The 16,565-nt window shown below is 40.0% G+C and overlaps 1 protein-coding gene across 1 annotated transcript in view; it reads left to right on the top strand.

The window, feature by feature from the left end:
• DCC (DCC netrin 1 receptor) overlaps nucleotides 1-16,565 on the top strand; it is an 824,140-nt gene that overhangs the window by 584,338 nt on the left and 223,237 nt on the right. The gene's annotated exons all lie outside the window — the stretch shown is intronic.

The following is a 16,565-nucleotide window of genomic DNA, read 5'->3' as shown; positions in this document are numbered from 1 at the left end:
AGCCTGCCGTTGCAGAGATTAATTACTTGGAGCCTAATTTGACAATTTGCTTGAAGATAGGCATCTGGTAGGTAGCTGTTTCTATGTTTGCAAAAGAAAACTGTTTGTGGTGCAGTCAAATCTTATTTTATTATTTAATGCCAACCCAGCTGTAGGGTTCATTCTCCAATCTTGGCTATGCCTCAATGCCGATGTACATAAGGCAAGGGACATTCTGTGCAGGAGGAGACAGATTTGCCATTTTATGTCTTCCATCAAATAGTGAATAGAACTTCTTTTGTCAAAATCAGTGTAAAGGATCTGCCTTTGCTGTTCCACAAAGCCTTTGGAGTAGAAGGTGTTATAAAAATGAGCATTTTATTTTCTTATTAAGCATTGAACAGTTCTTAAACTAGTACTACAAGCATTGAAGAGCACACAGTGACAGGTCATGATCATTTCAGAATGAGTGCATCCAGGCGATGACCTGAGTTCTTAGTGATAAATGCATTTGATGCCAGAAGAGAAAGGATTTCCATATGACAAGACTCAGAATCACTTTGCCTCAGGATGCTTAGACATAGGATGAAATCAATTATTTTGATGTTACACCATTCACCTTACTGCATGATGGTTCCTATAATCTAAAACAAAAAGAAAGGAAATAGGAACTAAGTAGACACTGTGTTTTATGCTTAAATTATATATTGGCTTGTTTCCTTGTATCTTTCAAGGGTGTAATTTTACATGTAACCACCCTGATATATTTCTTTTCAGCCTTTCTTAGCTCTAGTCCCTGTGTGGAGGGTGTTATGTTGCTCTTAGTCATTTCACTTAATAGAAATGAATATTGAGACAAAACCGAGTGTTCTGAAGGGGTTAACGGGCCTCCTTAAACATCTAGCTTACTTCCCGGGAATGATTTAGGCACTAGAGAATAAAGTCTATTGATACTGACAAATTCTGAAATGTATTACTCGTACGATCGCTTTATCATGAACTCTAGGGAACAACCAAATTGCTTTATTGTAATGGAATTTTGTCAAAATGTGAATACCTTCTAGAAATTACATTTCCAGTTTCTAGGACCCAGAAGAAAACAGGGCTCACTTGTAGGCTCTGCATAGCAAATTAATATCTGGAAGGAGAAAAAAGAAATAAAAACTATTTGAAATCCAGGAGTTGAGAGAGAGAGAAAGAGAGAGAGAGAGAGAGAGAGAGAGAGAGAGAGAGATTGATTGATTGATTGATTCTAGGTGCACAGTCAAGAAAAACAGGAATAAAGACAAAGATGCTGGGGCAGAATAACCCCTTCAGTCAGTTTGTACTTTGTGTTTGGGTATGATTTTCTTAGATGATTACAAATGTTGGGTTAATTTTATTTAGCCAAGAAATTCTACTCAGAAGGAAAGATTTTTCTCTCTCTCCTTATTTTGCTTCTACTCATAGAGACCTTACATCAGGGGTCCTCAAACTTTTCAAACAGGGTACCAGTTCACTGTCCCTCAAATCCGTTGGAGGGCTGGACTATTGTTTAAAAAAAACAACAAAAAACTATGAACAAAGTCCTATGCACACTGTACATATCTTGTTTTGAAGTAAAAATAAAAGGGTGGGGGACACCTGGCGAGCCGGATAAATATCCTTGGCGGGCAGTATGTGGCCCACGGGCCATAGTTGAGAACCCTGGCACAGTAACCTAGAAGCTCAGATATGAGAAAGAACTTGCCCAGGGCTATTGATAGTCAGTGGACGAAGCATTGAGACTATCGGCCACTCATCAGAATATGGTAGCATCCCGCCTAAATTATTCACTTCTTTATGTTGTGTCTTTAATGCACACTTGTATGAGGCTCAAATGAGTTGGCACCGCAAGTCTTTGAAAATTTGCTTCAGCTTTCCATTTCTGATAGTGTGTCTGAGGGTAGCTACACAGATGACAATAACCAGTTTCAGAATGAAAGTACAATGAACGTTGTATTTCTCAGGATTTATCATTTTCTGAGCCCTTGTTGATCATTTGTCACCAACTAGATGGAATACAGAGAAGATCTTCGGATGCACAATTGGTACGGTCAGATAAATGACTTCTGGTGTCATGCTGTCAATTAATAACATTTGGGAATTTAAAAGTATGCTTCCTGCTCATCCATCTCCTCATTTATATTGAATGACTTTTATTTGTAGAACTCTCTGTAAACAATGATTTGAAACGGCATGCTCGATGAGGAAGGGCATCTATCAAGATTTTCGAAATGTCAGCGGGTTTAAGGAACACTTTATTTAATATGAAAGAGCCCTGGTGGTCTGGTGGTAAGGCACTGGGAAGAGATCACCATGCCTTGATGGCAGTGAGTTTGTTTTGTTATTAAATATTTGGAGTTAATTCAGAAACATACCACTGACTATTATTTCCTAGGCTGGGCATGGGTGTTCAGGGCACAGGTAGACTTAACTGCAGCACTGGAGAATGTATGGTCTGCTCCCAGTTATTGTGCACTCGCCTCAACCAAGCTCAGCACCTTCTCTTCAAAGTAACCAAGCGAAACTCACTGCCAGCAAGTGAATGCTGACTCATAGCGACCCCTGTGGGTTTCTGAGACTGTGGCTTTTGATGGGGACAGAACGTACAGGCTTTCTCCTGAGGAGCAGCGGGTGGCTTTGAACTGCTGACCTTGCAGACCACAGCCCGACTTGTAACCACTACACCACCAGGGTCCTATTCTTAAAGTAAAGACCTGCTAAATAAATGTCCATTTTAAAGCATGCAATATCCAGCCTCACCAGACTTCCAAAATGTCCCTCTCCATGGGAAGTGCCTTGTCTCTCTGTGCAGCAATACACTGGTGAACTCACATGGAAGGTTGGGACTCTTTGATGACCCTAGTTACCTGGATCAAGAGCCCCAGCTGCTAAAATGAAGTGGGGTGGGTCAGTGATTTGCTTCCCTCTGTTTCCTCAGGCTTTGGAAGGTTAAACACTCAGAGTTTGATTAGAGGAACAAAGGGACATGGTAGCATGCCAATTCCCCAAAGTCAATTTAAATTTAGTACAGGTGACTTTAACTAGGAAACATGAAATGAACTATCTAAGAAATGGAACATATACTAGCAGGCATATCTCACGGCATGTGCTTTATTTACTTATACATTTGAAATAAACCCACTGTATACTACTAAAAAGAAAAACAAGATTTAGAGAATGGCTGAGTGTGGAATATAGGGCATGTGTCAGGAGACCAGTGCCCCTGAACTAGAAGGAGTAAGTGATGTAATTAGGCCAGTTCACTCGAGAAGACTGATGGCAGCTGTGTCTGGGTGGTGGCATCAGATTGGGCTGACAATACACATTGGGTGGTGACCCAGAAAACCAGAAGGTCATAGGAGTTCAGGTTCTGAAAACAGGTGCCATGTCTAGATTCAGAGATGAAGTTACCTCTCCTGGAGGAAATTTCAAGGTCCTTAAATAATACCATCATATGAGCAAGACTTCAATTTTAATTTTTTGTTGTTGTTTTATAAGACAAATCAATGTCTTTCCTGAAGTGAACATAGATTCATAACATTTTACTTAAAATCAAACATTGGCCAATTTATATATAGAGAGATTTTTATTATTACATCAATATTTAGCTAAAATTTCATATGGTAGTGGCATCATTGTCACTCTGTTTTAGAGGAGACTGGAGCCATCTTCCTGATTTGAAGAGCCCTGGGCTCTCTCTTGGGGGATTTGTATGAGTACTTCTATGAACTACCTACCGGTAGCTGTTCTGAGGGGTCAGGCTGTCGCCATATCTTCCTGTGGTTCACAGGAACTGTCCAGAATTCCATTACTTGGATTGTGTGTTGGATATTCCTCTCATGTGACACTGGTTGGGTTGTTGTGGGCCCACGAGGGTGTCGCTTCCCTAGCTGACCTCTAAATAGGCTTCACGATTCTTGGAGCACCTTAGCTGGCCTGTGGTGTTTTCCTCTGCAGCTGTAGTGCTGAGGAGGGTGTGCGGGTACACCCTCCTCGGTGTAGAGCTCTGTGGCTGGCAGAGGAATTACCGTAGACAGAGAAATCACCTTTGAGGTTGAGTGGATGTTCCCAAAGTAGCGTGGAGCCCCTTTACAGTGGTGGTCAGGCATTTCCCCCAGTCACTTGTAGGGCCTCAGGATTTAGGCTGGGGATGCCCCCAGTTTTTGTAGGGGAGAACCTCCTGCTGCTTGGTGTGTGGGAGAGGACCGGTGTGAATTCGCCAGCTGCTTGCCACGTCAATAAATGCGGGTGGGAGCTCCCCCTGTTGGGACTTCAGGGTTGCCCTAGGTAGAGAGGAGTGGCCTGGAGGCCACTAGTGGCTTGAGACAGGAAAGAGTGAAAGGAGAGGAAAAAGAGGGAGCGAGGAAGACACAGACTGGGGCAATAGTGCCAAGCAAACTGATACCCACTCACCCACGCACAACAAAAATGCAGAGTAAACAAAGGTGAAAACAGTAAAAAAAGAAAGAAAATAAAATAACTAAAAAAGAGAACTAAATCTGCTGAGGCTCTGGTAGGAAATGAAGAAAAACTAGAAGAGGAGAAAAGAAAACATGAAAGAAGAACACGATGAAAGGAAAAAAAGAGAAGAGAAAAGGAAGACGGAGAGAGAATTTTAAAAATAGTTCAAGAGACAGCTGACCCCGTGCTGTGCTGTGTGGAGCACGGACTCGTCCTGTGTGCAGCACTGTCTAGGGGGTCGGGCTGCCCACTGGGAGGACAGGGTTGCCCCAGGCCGAGTGTAGGAGTCTGGGAACCAGCACTGGCATGTGAAAGGAATGAGAAGGAGCAGAGAATCATGCACGCAGAGAGAGAGATGAAGAGAACAAAGACAGAAAGAGGACATTAAAAAAAGAGAATAAAGAGAAAGAAGGGGGAAAACCCCAGCTGTGTTCACTAAGATTGGCTGTGATGGTCAAGAGGGAGGCGAGAGAGGAGGAGGAAATAAAGAAGAAAGGGACAGCTGATTCCTGACTGCTTGAATGTGGGGCCAGAGGGGTTTAGACCCTGCCCACAATGGCAGGTTGGTGTGCCCTTTTAATGCCGTGACCCAGTGGTGCTGGGCTGAATTGCTCTAATTGACAAGATCGCCTTAGAGGTCTGACGGAGGTTTCCTCAACAGCGCAGCGTGGTGTAGATGTTTGTCCCAGCTGCCTTGTGTGGTGTACAGCACTCCCACCGAGGACAGGCTGGAGTTCCTCTTGGCATTTGGGTTGATTTGCCCTAAGCGGAGGGTAGTGACCTGGAAGCCAGTAGTGGCATATGATAGGAAAGAGTGGGAGAGAAAAGGAGAAAGAGGGGGAAAGGGAAAAAAAGAGAGAAAAGAAGAAAGAGAGAGAGAAAAAAAACCCCAACACAAACCTGAGCTAGTTGAGACAGACTGTGGTGGGATAGATAGAATGGCTAGTGAATAGAGTGGAAGAAATAGAGTAGTAGGTAAGAAGATAACTGAGACTTGATCACCTGCCCGTGAGGCTGGAGGAGTTCTAACTCTTCCTCAAGGTAGTGGGGTGGTGTACTAGATAGATGTAGGGTTCCACAGATGTTGTATGGGATTACTTCAAAGGCAAGATTGCACCTGTGGCCAGGCATCACTTGGGTCCTGGAGTTCACTGATGTACCTGCCTTGTGCTGTATGTAGCACTGCAGCAGGGGCGGGGAGGGGGCACTTGGTCATCATTGTCACTCTGGAATGTAATTTGAAGTGTACAAAATCACTAAAAGTGATTGCTAACAGGGCTTTATGACACCTGAATAAAATGTACATAAATAATCTCAAGAAATTCGGTTTCAGCATGATAACCAACATCATAGCTTCACTTTGCTCAAAAGACTGTGCATTTATAGCCAGAAAATGAAAACAGGTTAAGTCTTCAAGAAGATTATATAACTATAAGAAAAAATAAACGTTTATAATATAGTATTTATTTTATTAAATCCATATTTGCATGGTACCATGAAGCTTATAGGCTTATAAAAAGGCAAAATGTTTTTTTCAAAATTGTTCACAAAGCTGTATACATAATAAAGGTTAAAATAAAGTTTTATTAGCTTAATTTCAATTCCAATTTGAAATTCAATTATCTCTGTCAGAATATATAGAAATATTTACCCAATATTTAGAAACAAATGTTAAATATTTAGAAATAAATGTTAAGTGCCATTATGTAATTGTGAAATTATTAACATGCTGGGAGTTTTTATTACAAATGATAAAAATTAGAAAATTGCCTTTCCCAATATTAGCTTACATATCAGCAACCTGGTTATATTTTATTTTAATTTTGACATCCTCTGCAGATTACTATTTTTTGATGTTCCCCATAGGTCCCATGATATTTTTTTTCTCTCTCTTGAAAGCGGATTCTTTTTGAGACAATCTTATCCCACTAAATGCACTATCATCTACCAAAATGCTTATGCCAGAAGCCCAAGAGTCACTCTTGATGACTTTCCTGCCTTTACACTTGACATTCAATAAATCAGCAAGCCCTGTCAAGTGTACCTCCGAAAATATGTATCTATTCGTTTCCCTGCATTCCTCAGGCCTTCAAGATGTTCCAAGGTCTCTCTTTACTACCCATCTCAGAAGGCTCTATTGGGGTACAATAAGAAATGTGAATAATACCATGTGCTGCATAATAATATTCATTGGAGAAAATTGAATTTTACAAAAGTACTACTAGGTACTTTATCTCTTTCGATGCCCTTTTTTGATTTTTAGAAGAACTGATGGGTCACTTTATGGCACAAGTAGATCCACTGGGTCTGGGTCTTGTTGACTGTACTTCACCTGATTACGGGTGTCCTTCATGCTTCTTAGCGGTGTTCTCTTTGAATCTCACTCTATTGCGCTGTCCCTCTCTTCCAACTTCCCTTAAAGTCTGTACAATTTACTGCATAATTACTATGCACCAACAGTCTGATGGATTTTTCAAGCATTACGCCATTGTGTTCTTTAATTCTCACTACCATCCTCTGAGGTAGGTACTGTTATTAGCTCATATTGCAGATGAGAAACTCAGGCTCAGAGAGCTTAAGTAGCTCACTCCAGATCATGTGCTGCTGCTGTGGAGGAGAAGCGATGTGGCTGTGGGCAGGGTGACACTGGAGGCATGGTGATGGACTCGTTAGTGATTGCAATATTCTAGGCCAGGCGTAATTTAAGGTCTGAATTAGAGCAGTGGCGGAGCAAATGTAAATATAGGGACAAGGGAGGATAGGTTATTTAGAAGTGCTGATAGGCACTCTTTAATAAAATATCTACCAGACCTCATAGGGCCTGAAAGTATATTTCAATTTTCAAGCAAGTTCACATGAGATTCAACAGTCACAAGAAGCAAACAGTATGAATCAGGGAGAGAATCCAACAGCTATTGCCAATTAAGCTTCCAGATCCTTAGATTATTGCTATGCCCCAGACAGTGGTGGGGTTTATGGTTTTGTTTTGTTTCATTCTTTCAATTGATGCCTTCAATTTTCCTGCTATGAGAATGTATCCGGGTCAAAACACCATGTTTTGGTTTTTTTTAAGGTTCTTCTTTACGAGAGTGACTGAATGGGCTTAGAAGAGCATGAGAGAGGCTTGCCTTCTCCTGTAGTCCACGGGACAGAGGGTGTGGCAAAGTGTGACTGTGCAATGGAAATGGGTGGGATTGTACACAGCTGTCTATGACACGTGGCTGCTCAGAAAGAATCTGAGGTGGCAGGCTTACCAACTCTTGATTTTCCCTTTTCCCACCTACTGCTTATCTGGATCTAGAGAGAAGGAAAATGAAGTTCCTGCTTTCATGAAGTCCATGGCACAGATAAGTCCACATGGCTGAACTGGACAGGCCTATACCAGGCAGTTGGGAAAACAATAGCCAAGACAGCCAAGACTTTTAAATTAAATCAATAAACCAAATGTATATCTACCAGGCTTATTTGAAAAATGGCTCATCGTTTTTGACAAGTGAAGAGGGTACAGAGGGATTTGTAAAAACTGAAAGTCACATCCAGTCCCTTCCCCCATGCCCAAATCTGGAAGGAAGTATGACTGCAAAAGTGAATAGGATTAATTTTTTCATCTCAAGTAATACAAGGAACAAAAGTCAAGGCACAGGTACCAGAATTGATTTTTTTTTTAAGACTCAAAGGTCATATGTGAAGTACTTTTAAGAAAATTCCTTGTCAGGCTTGCCCATGAGCACCAGGTCTGGGACGTGCTAAAAGAAGGTTCCTGTACCAGGAGCAGCTTTGGATGGCTTGATGAGGAGTGGGAAAAGAAGGCTGATCCTGAGCAATGCGGAACCGGCTGTGTATAGATAATAAGACTCATTATATTATCAAAAATGAAAAGTGGCTAAAATATCCTTTAATATTCCAAATTACTATGATCTGGGCCGTCCAGCTGTATAGTAAACTACAGAAGAATCTAAGCATAGAAAAGGTGGGAAAGGAGGGGGAGAAAGGGGGATTTGATCGCAATGATCAACATACAACCTCTATTCCCTCCAGAGGGACAAACAACAGAAAGTGGGTGAAGGGAGACAGCAGATAGTGTAAAATATGAATATAAAAATTATTTATAAATCATCAATAGTTTACAAGGGTGAAAGGGTGGGGGAGGGAGGGGGGAAAGAAGGACTGATACCAAGGGCTCAAATAGAAAGAAAATGTTTTGGAAATGAGGATGGAAGCATATGTACAAATGTTCTTGATACAATTGATGCATGGATTGTTATAAAAGCTATAAGAGGATTTAATAAAATACAAATTTTTAAAAGTATTTGATCGCTAGAGTCTTATCAATCACCTTGAACTCATTTATAAACAGTGAAAAGCATGAAAGAAAATGACAATCTATAACTTTTCAAGGGGCCATGAGGGAAGGTGCACAGGGGAGGGAGGGAAAATATGAGGAGCTGATATCAAGGGTTAAAGTAGAAAGAAAATGATTTGAAAATGATGATGGAAGCATACGTGCAAATGTGCTTGATACATGAATGAATGTATGGATTGTGATAATTTTTTTAATTAAAAATTTTTTAAAAGAAATAAAAATCATGAAAGATCCTAATAACTTAGCTGCTTTCCAGAGAGGCGAATAGGCAAAATGACAGAGTCACATCCAAAGAAGAAGAATAACCAATGAGGAGGTTCACCTCTTGGTGTGCACTGTGTCACTGAGTGTATTTGTTAATTGCTACCAGGCATTGATAATAAGATATAGGCTATGTGGGAGTAATTTATATCACCACTGAAAATTGTCAAATACGGTATAGAAAAATTATTATCTGTCAAAAACTATTACTCATATAATCATCAGTGCAATTAAATTCTCCAGACTTGCTAAGTGATTGACAATCATTGGGTGAACACACTAAACATGATTACTCTCCCCTTTGCCATGCACGGAGTCACTGCAAGAACGTAGCAAAGAGTTAACTGGAATTCCAAAGGTATAACTCTCAGTCCCGGCCTCAGTGTGCACATGTGTAGGTAGATTTCCTGCTTTCAGTTGGTTTGGACTTACAAAAATAAGCATATCCCTTAGGAAAAGGTGCTTGATTGCCCAAGGGGTGCTTGTGAGAAGATATAGAGAATGCAAGTAAAAAGTAATCATTTAAATTTAGCTTTATTCCTTTCAATAATATTTTATAGACTAATATAGATTAATAGAATTTTGTGTGTGTGTCTACTTGTGTGTGAGTGTGCATGCACGTGTGCAGGAATGCAGGGGTTGGCAGTGAGGATAAAGAATACAAACATGGGATTGATTAGTTGCAAATTCATTGAGTGACAGTTCACAGTGGCCTTAGATCAGTCGCATATTTATCTCTATTTCTGTTTTCCTTTCTGTAAACTTAGAAAATTATGGTAATAGCTAGCACAATTACATTGAAATGTTGAAACATAAACATGAAAGGAGAAATAGGACACAATTATAGGTGAAGCTGGTGATTTAAACTGTGTATACTAGATTCTAAAACAATTGACATTAAAGAACATGGCCGGATGTGTGTGTGTGTGTGTGTGTGTGTGTGTGTGTGTGTCCAAGGCCACAAACCAAGGATGATCTTTCGAAACCAAGGATGATCGATTATTATTCTACTCCTTAGTGTTTCATCCAAAGACACTTAAGACAAATTGTTTAAATGAACGCATTGGTCTCGCTTTGGGAAGTTTGTGTCCATCTACTTTTCCATTCTATGGGTCTACAAGTCTCTGTTGCTTCAGCCACAATGGAGCTACTTGTTCATTCATAGATGCTCTCAATTTTGAGTTTGTTTTTTGCCATACTTTCTATCTTATTTTCCCCCATATACCCTCCATGATATCCTACACTCCCTTGAAGGATGGGCCTCTTGTAAGCTTACTTGAATACCTGAGGCAGATTAAATCTTTCTCCCTAGTGGACACTAGGTTTTTCTGGGAATCTCTATTTTAGCATTATATGTTCCAATGATTAGTCTATGTGTCTATTTCCTCAGTTATAATAGACACACTCTGACGAATTCAATTTTGTTTCCTCAACCCTAAGGATAATGCTTGCAGCCCTCTGGGGTCGACTTCAATATGTTAAATGATTACTAGCAAAATGTATTTGCCACTCAATCTCTGAACTGCCCTTGAGAGGTAATATCACATGGTAAAGAGCACTAGCTTCCCACTCAGGGTACCTCAGTTCAAACCCTGCCTCTACCATTTCTTTAAATGATTTTAAAGGTCCTAAACCATTCCATGCTCTCCATTAGTTAAACATACCAGGGATGTTACAGTGGCCTCTAACTCACAGAGTAGTGATGAGGATTAAGTAACACTTATGGAGAGAGGTTAGTTGGGTCCATTCAAAAAATGTGGTCACAAATATGGCTAGTTACTTTGTTTTGTTGTTCACATTGAAAAGGTAAACTCACTGCCATCGAGTTAATTCCAATGCATTGTGGCCCTTTAGGACAGAGTAGAATGTCTCCTTGGGACCTCTGAGGCAATCCATCTTTATGGAAGCAGATGTCACATCTTCCTCCCTGGACCAGCTGTTGGGTCTGAACCATCAACCTGTCTTTCAGCAGCACATCACTGAACTCTCTCTGTCACCTGGCTCCTTTTAAGGGGGCATGGGAATGGACTAAATGATCTCAATTCCTCTATGTTCTTTGAATTATTCTAACAACGAGTCGGTTCAATTCTATGCAGCTTAAACTCACTGCCATTCAGTCAATTCTGACTCACAGTAACCCTCTGGGATCCATGTAAAATCATGAAAGTATATTGATGATATAACTTGGTTACACACTCAAATTCTAACTCCTTAGTAAAGGATGACAACTTTGTTTTCTCTTCTTTCACAAAGGGACTTTTGGTCATTTGCAGAATACCACTTATCAGTAGTGGAGCTGGAAAAGGGGTCAGTGACTTCGGTCTCCCTGGGGAGGTTTCCTCTCCCTCTGCCACACTGCCTTCTTTGAATAGAGGCCCGGGGTTGTGGCCCAGGGGCTGCAGAAATCCATTTCTTGGTATTCAGTCTGGCCCCTTCAGAACAGCCAGTCATTTGTTTTCATCGCCTTTTAAGGAAAAACCCTGTGGGGCTATTTTTTTAAAAGTTTCGATATTGATATATGTACTTCAGGCACACTATTCAATAAGTAAACATTTAAAAGCTAAAATATTGTTTCCGGACCAACAGACTTATAACCCAAAAAAAGACTCCTTCCTTGCCCCTCCCAAAACCCAGTTCCCAAGTCCTCAACAGCCTCCTGAGCCTCACAGTCAGCAATTACCCTATCTACTCGTGTATAAGCTGAGTTTTTCAGCACTTTTTACACTGAAAACGCCCCCCTAGTCTTATACTCAAGTGAAGGTCCCCACTTACCTGTTCTCCAGTGCAGTATGGGTGTTCTCCGGTCTCTCCCACTCATCTCTGGGTGCCTGCAGCCTCTGTGGGTGGCCCGATGACTGCTGATATCACCGCTCTTCTTTCCTCCTGCACACCAGCAGCCTCTTTGCTGTCCGTGCCATACTGGGCAAGAACCTGCCCGCTTCTGTGTGCTGGCACCTGGGGCAGACCGCATCCTTGTCAGATGAATGTTGGATGTGGCTGCTCTTCTTCTTCCACTCTTCCTCAGGGCTGTGACCAATGACGTAGTCTTTACAGTCTTACCCGTGCTTGGTCATGCCCCCTCGCTCCACCCAAGCTTTGCGGAATACAAGTACAGGATATACAGTAAATTTATTTACAGTACTTAGTCTGCTTTATTTTATTTTCTTATTAACCCCTATCTGGACCCAGTGTTGACTATGCTTGCACAGAGCATCCTGTGTTAGGGCTCATAATATCCACACTGTGCTGCGTGTGCACTGTGTTACTGCATGTGTTGCATTAGCACTTTCCATACAGACGCAGTCACACTGTATATGCAGGAAGGCAGCGCATGCAATAACACAGCGTGTACACAATGCAGCCTGTGTAGTAGGAGCCCTAACACAGGCTGCTCGATGCAGTCATGTCATCACATTCTGGAATATCATCAGCCTGCATCAGGCCTCAAACTCTGCAAGCTGTGTTGTGTGCATGCGGTAAGGCAGCGTATGTAGTAATGCAGCGCATGCAGCAGCACAGCGTGTACAGTTGTTGTTGGTACTATATTGTTTTTGTTGACCCTCTTTTTCACTTGCACAGCTTGTTCGCTGTTTTTCTTTTAAACAAATATTAAAAACATTTAACCTACTGATGCCTCAATTATTGTAATTTTATTGGTATCTATTTTTATTTTGAAAATGTTCAGTAGCTGCTGCATTTCCCACCCTAGGCTTATACTTGAGTCAATAAGGTTTCCCAGTTTATTTGTGGTAAAATTAGGTGCCTCGGCTTATCTTCGGGTCAGTTGATACTCGGCTTATATTCGGGTCAGTTGATACTGGCATGTCCTCTCCAACACTTAACTCTATGTCTCTTTATGTAATTGTCTCTTAATACAATAGTATTAAATACTAACTGTTCTTTTTATGTCAGAATTTAATTCTCTTAAACAATTCCATCCCCATTATCCTACGCTAATATTCTTCTTTTTCTCCTTCTCCTAACTCTCCTCTTCCTATTTCTCTTGTTAAGGTAAGATAAAGCAAAATAATATGCATCTCTTAAATTTTCACTCTCATGCGTTTGGATTGTTATATTCACTCCTGTAGCAAAAAAAAAAACACAACATATATGGAATATTACAAACCTTTAGCAAGTCTCCTACCCATAATATAAGCTTCTTACCCATAATTTGCATCGTTTCATGTTCTTAAACTTCATATAATTGTACAATATATATGAATTCTTAGGAGTCTAATTTCTCATCTTCTTATACCTCCCTGGTTAAACAAATGTTCATGTTCACATTTTGTTGAGAAATATTACCACTATGTAACCAAGTGTTATATTATGATGAAATGTGTCTTCCTCCACAACCTTTTTTGTTTCTCTGGCATTAATAATTGGTTAATTCTTTGATAATTAATAATTCTTTTTTCTTTTCATCTGCTGAGTTATATTTGGACCTTCTGCAAATTCTCCATACATTCTCCAACTCCTCAAAAACCTTTAAAACACTTATTTTATTGCTTGCTATTGTTGAGGAGAATATGCCCAAAATAACCTATGCCAATTCAACAATGTCTACATGTACTTTTTAGTGAGGTTGACCACATTCTTCACTAGTCACTATTTTCATCCTATTGTTCTGAGCCATCCTCCCTACTTTAACACAGACTCACTGCTCTCTAAAGTGCCCATCTTTAAGCTGCTGCTGTCCATTTACCCACATACAGTTCTTGAGAAGGCACAATGGTCAAGGAGGGCTCTCTTGGCTCAGGAAGCTATGCTCTTGTTTGATTTTATGAAGATGTGAGGAAATGCTTTTAATTCAAGGTTTCAAGCTGATCAAAGTCAATATCAGAGATGCATTCAGCTTCTATTACTAGAAATTCTGGATTTTATGAGAATTTGAAATTCGGTTTTACATTTCCCCCATTTTAATAGCTTCTTCTATAAAAACTTACATCAAAGTGCTCAATCATTTTAGCAGGGCACTCTTCAGTTCTGTTATCTTATGGTAAAAGAAGACATCTGCTCAGAGAGACCAGGGGCCACTCATTCCATTTTCCTTTCCTATTTCAGACTCTCTCTTGCTGCAGGTGAACAGGGGCCACCTATTATATTTTAAAAACTTTCTTTTTTGCTTGAAAGCTCTTAAGAGAATTCAATGGTTACGCAATAAACTAGAAGATCGAACAGAAGCACTGAATGCATTATCACAATATTAGGTCAATTAATTGGGATTGCTCATAAAACTATAATCCTAAACCCCAAATCCAGAAACTAAATCCCAGAAGACATTTGGTGGTAAATAAGGAGTTTCCACAACTACTACTATCTTCTTTTATTTTTTAAAATTATAAATATATCTCTCACACAATTTTTACTAAGTTTAATTTTTTCAATTGTGCATGTATTAATACGCAAAACCTATCAAATTAATTCTGGGTTTTATATTTTTGGTATTTATTCTTTTCCTTGAAGACCTGTACCTCCCTTTTGCTGTCTGTGACTTGCTTCTACATATGGATGCTAAGGCTTCCTTCAATGTGCTCTTTATTTATTTATTTATTCAATGTGCTGTTTTATGCTTTTCATTTCCGTATTTTTTCTCTCTTGCCTTATACTCAGTCTTCCTCAGCACACTCTTGTTAAAGACAAAAAGATGAGTATCATCTGAAATCATGTATGTCAGACATATCTTGATGTTCTTGTTTTGTTGTTTTCTGTCGAATTGACCCTGACTCGTGTAGCCTTTATGAATAACAGAATGCGATGTGAGCAGTGTCCGTGCCATCTTTAGAATTGTTGATGAGCTTGCAGGCTTTGCTGTAGCCGCCATGTCGATCCATGGAGTGAGGATTTCCCTCGACTCTCTACTAAATATGATTGTACATATACAAATGCCTACCACGACACTCAAACGATACTCTCTAGACTTCGGTATCTGTGATAAATAAGACTCTAGGTTGACCATATCTTAGGATTAAATTTTATGAGTATTATTTTATTATTTACTAAGTTTAAAGGTTGTTTTGGAAAAGTAGGAATCTCTTCTCACTCCCAATAAGTTTGTATGCGATCGAACTTCTTTTTCTTTTTAGGAAAAGATCTGTAGCTTTCCTCTCTAACCTATTCCTGGTCCTTTGGAACTTCGGTCCATTTCATCAGCATGCCATGTGACAGGGTTTTGTTTCCTACGTTCTGTGAGACATTCTGCAATGCCTTTCAGACTGACTTGTCAAGTCTTCCAGTTCTGTAAGGTTTTATTGTAGGAGGGAAATTTTACTGCTTTCTATTTTTTCTGATATATCAGTCTTTCCCCTCAGTAGTCTGTGTGAGAACTATAAATTCAACTTTCAATTCTTCTCCTCCCCCCTCCCCCTGGTTTTCTATGACTTTGCCTTTCCCCAATTGATTTTCAGACTTTTAATTTAGCTTCCTGCTCAACTATGGAATATTTAATTTTTGCAATCAGATTATAATTGACATTTCCCCCCTTAAATTCTTACTATTTCTATATTTATCCCCTGTTCATTTAATATGAGAACAATTTCTTCTCTTAAATTACCAGGACACGTATGACTATATTGGATAATGTTTCTGCTCTATATATTATTATTATTTACTTTAGGTGTGGTTTTCATTTTATTGGTATTGTCCAATAGATCTTATATTGTCTGATCTTTTTAATGTTGGAGGGCTTCTTTGATGCTTGGTAGTCTTGAATTGCCAGTTTAAATGCAGTCTTCAAAAGTTGATTGCAAGTTGCAAATTTCAGTGCACCAGTGAGGCTTGTTAAGTGGTAGACTCATAATTAAGGGATTGCTAAAGCATTCAACTGTTGTTTTCTCTAGGACCTAGCTAGTCGTTCTCTCTGGAGACAGGGTATGGCCTGGTTGCTATTGGTTATGGATTTAAATAAAGGACCCAGTCTTGGCAGTCTCACTCTATCGGGCTTTTTCTACAGCCCCAGAGAGTAAAGTGCACACTGGGACAGAGGACTCATTTTACTGGATATTATTAGGAATCTGTGGACTCACTGATATTTGTGAGTTTTCATTCCATCCCCTACTTTCAAGACACCTTTAGGTACCATTGAGTTGGTACCAACTCATAGCAAGCCTTTGTGCATCAAACTGAAACACTGCCAGGTCCAGTGTGATCCTCATACCTTTTATGTTTGGGTCCCTATATTGATCCACTATATTGATCCATATAATTGAGGTATTCCTCTTTAATGCTGAGTCTCTCCCAAGCATGAGATTCTTTTAAAGGGTATGATAACATGTGTAAAGTGTGTGAGACAAAGGCATTCTATGGAACATCAATTTCCAGGCTTCCTGGAATTTAGGTATGAAAATACCCTTGCTATTTATTTGCACATGCTTAGTATGTAAGTTTCAGCCATTTCCTTATGTTCAGTCACCACACAACTTTCTCTAATGTATAATTTACAAATATCCATTGACATGTCTCATCGACTATAGTCCTG

This window comes from Tenrec ecaudatus, chromosome 15 (assembly GCF_050624435.1).
Source record: "Tenrec ecaudatus isolate mTenEca1 chromosome 15, mTenEca1.hap1, whole genome shotgun sequence".
Lineage (NCBI taxonomy): Eukaryota > Metazoa > Chordata > Mammalia > Afrosoricida > Tenrecidae > Tenrec > Tenrec ecaudatus.
The sequence above is the reverse complement of the archived record's forward strand: the minus strand, read 5'-3'. Positions and strand labels throughout refer to the sequence as shown.